The sequence below is a fragment of the Cotesia glomerata genome, linkage group LG6 (genome assembly GCF_020080835.1).
Source record: "Cotesia glomerata isolate CgM1 linkage group LG6, MPM_Cglom_v2.3, whole genome shotgun sequence".
Taxonomy (NCBI): domain Eukaryota; kingdom Metazoa; phylum Arthropoda; class Insecta; order Hymenoptera; family Braconidae; genus Cotesia; species Cotesia glomerata.
Genome location: NC_058163.1, coordinates 9,102,268 through 9,105,717, shown reverse-complemented (window position 1 = coordinate 9,105,717; position 3,450 = coordinate 9,102,268).

The following is a 3,450-nucleotide window of genomic DNA, read 5'->3' as shown; positions in this document are numbered from 1 at the left end:
AAAAAAAAGCTAAATCGTTTAGTTTTTAAAAATTTCAAAAAACTATCAATATGAAAAGTTTCGAAAATGTATAACTTTTGATTAATTTGAGGTGAAAGGATTAATTTAAGGCTAATTATGTCCATATAGACCCTACAGAACACAAAGTAGCGCGCTGGATTTTTTTTGGCTTTGAAATTTTGGCAGGGGCCTGTTCTTAAAACGCCGGGGACAAGTTTTGGTTTAATGAATTTAATGGAACAAATGAATTTTCGGTACTTTATACTGAAGAAAATTGTTAGTTAACTAGTTAAGTTTATAAAAATTATGGACAAAATAATATATTACAGACAAATAACTCGAAATTTAATCTTAAAGTTTCAATTTTGAGAAAGGGACAGCCCAGGGGACTGAGATTTCAGTGGTTTACGAATTTATAGCAAAAAAACCAAAATTCATTTCATTTTAATTTTCAATGCTCCAAATAGAAATACTTTTTTACTTTTGTAACAAATTTTTTTTAGTTACAAAATAACAATTTTTCTAATAAAAAAATGCCCGGGACCGCAAAAAAACATCCTTACAGAGGATCACCCATATATTAGTCAACTCAAACCATTTTAAAAATCATTTCGAATTGTTTTTAATCATTTTAAATTAGATTTCTCAATTAGAATTATCTATATATAATAATGATACAGGATGACTCAAGTATGAACTAGATCTCATGAGTTGTTTTTATATTTTTTATGCGAAATTCACGAAGCTGATTTGATTCAAATTTACATAGAATCTATTAGCAATGGAACACTTTCAAATGCCGTTAACCGCGTTTTGATGAGTCAAGCCATTCAAAAGTTGTAAAAAGCACACACACACACACACGCGCACACACACACACACATACGGACATCATGGTGGAAACATTCAAGGAAGCTTCCTAGGACCTCAAAACGTCAACATCCGTTGAAAACTCGATTTTCAAATGTATTGATTTTATCTCAAAGTTAACTTAATTATCTCTAATTTGAGCTATAATTTGTCTAGTTTTTATGATGTTTGACATTTATTTCGTAATTTTCGAAAAAATTTTAACAAACGTATTTTGTCACTTTTATCAAAACATGTTTTTTGTTGTAATAGACAGCTCGATTCTATCAAATTTATTTTGAAGTTCATGTCATTATCATGAATTTGAGCTCTTATTTGTCTCAGATTGATTATTTTTCAATTTATCTCGTTACACGAAAAATTTTGAAAAAATTCTACATTTGTTAAATAAATCTACCTATTCATGTCGGGTTTGGCAAAATGGCGCTTTTTTTACGGAGAACTATTTCAATGTTTAGAAAAATCCAAAAGATGATTGTCGCTGCATTACTTTTAGTCTAGTCGAGAAGTTGATTTCTTGCGAAAAATAGTTCTCCTTTTCCTAAAAATATGGTTGATGGCTTAAGCGATCCGGAATGGCATCTAGAAAAAGACATTTTTTGGATTTTTTGAGGAAAAGAAAATTACAATTGTTATTAACAAAAAACCGTTAAAAAAATTAGCCCTCCAGCTTTTTGGCGATATCTCAAAAAGTATAAGTGACAGCTCAAATATTAAAAAAGATTCTGAAAGAGCAGAAAATTTTAGCAAAAAAGTTCTCGACTCCCGAAACTCTAGCTCTAATGTTTATAATTTTAATTAAGCGTTGAAAATCGGCTTTTGCGCGGCAGTTTTGGCATGCGTGCGCCGCCACTCTCCCGACCAGAAATTTAAGTTCGGCGGTGGTTCGTTTCGAATTAGGCATGCCGAATTCCAAGTTCGCGCCGAACCAGGAAGCCAAAGTTGGCCCACGTCCCGGAAGTAACGCAGTCGCGAGTTTGGGCCTAACTTGGCTTCCGACTTAGGGGTGGTTTGGAAACCACACTTGCTGGTGACTATCCAAGCCTCATTCGGTCCGAATTTGGCTACCTAACTAGGCAGCAATTCAGAAACTAAATTCGCACGGAAGAATCCAAATTGAATCCTTTTTTTGTTTTTAGCTATTTTTATTATAAAGCAAAAATTAATAATAATGAATGCTTATTTTTTTTAATTTACTTTTTAAATTTTAAATATAAATATCGACTTTAGGACAAAATTTTTTTAATATTAAGTAAATAAAAAAAATTTTTTTTTTTTTTTTTATTTAGTATTATTTTTTTTATATTTTCGGTCATTTTTTTCGCTTTTTAGGGTTTTTCTTACTATGAAGAAGTTTTTTTTGATTGGTCGATTTTATGGGTCAAGGGGGGAGGAAATGATGGAGTTAGATACATTAGTCACACACTACACTTAAATTTACCTCACACTCGCCTTAAGAATAATTATAATTAATAATTATTAATTATTAAAAATTTTACATGTCGAACGCGAGACTCGAACACTGTACCCGACGCACGAGAGCCCTATACCATACCGCGACGCTACGCCGATGATGAGCGACCTCTTGCCTCAAGATACTTATAAGCCCGACACTTCGGCAAACATTCGGTTACCGTTGCAACGGTCGAGTTAGGAATTCCGATATTATACCTAAGTAAGGACATGCCACAGACTTACCTAGTCAAGTTTCATTTTGATAGACCAAGCTTCAGAATACAGGTTGCCGTTATTTCATAACAGTTTGGCAATCCATGACATACCGAACTTAGGCATTTCCACAGTTTTGCCTAAAGAAGCTCGATCGTGGTCTGCCAAGTTTCGGAAAACCTTTGGTTACCGTTATTTCATAACAGTTTGGCAACCCATAAAATGCCGAACTTAGGCATTGCCATAGGTTTTCCGAAGTGAGCCCGAACTTGGTGAACCAAACTTCGGTAAGCCTTTGGTTACTGTTATTTCATTACAGTTTGGCAATCCATGATATACCGAACTTAGGTATTGCCACAGGTTTGCCTAAGTAAGGCCGAGCTTGGTGAATCAAACTTCGGTAAGCCTTTGGTTACCATTATTTCGTACTAATTAGGCAATCCATGACATGCCGAACTTAGGTGTTGCCACAGGTTTGCCTAAATGAGCCCGAGCTTGGTGAACCAAACTTCGGTAAACCTTTAGTTACCGTTATTTCGTACTAATTAGGCAATCCATCATATGCCGAACTTAGGCAGTGCCAAACTATTACGAGATTACATCGAATGTGGAATTCTTTTGGCATACCAATGTTCGGCTTGCCTAATTTAAAATAAATAAGATTCGAATTGGGCTAGCCTAAATTCGGAAAGCCAACTTCGCTCCGAACTGATTTTTCGGCATACCTCACTAAAATTCTAGTCGGGCTAGTGAGCGTAGTTTTTAATAATTTTTTTAGGCAATTAAATATTAATTAAAAAATTTGAAAAAATTCTGGTGTCATCTAGACCCTTCGAACAACATAATTCCGCGGTAATAAAAGTTGTATCACCATTTTTCAAAAAATTATTCAATTGTTAATTAACAATTTTT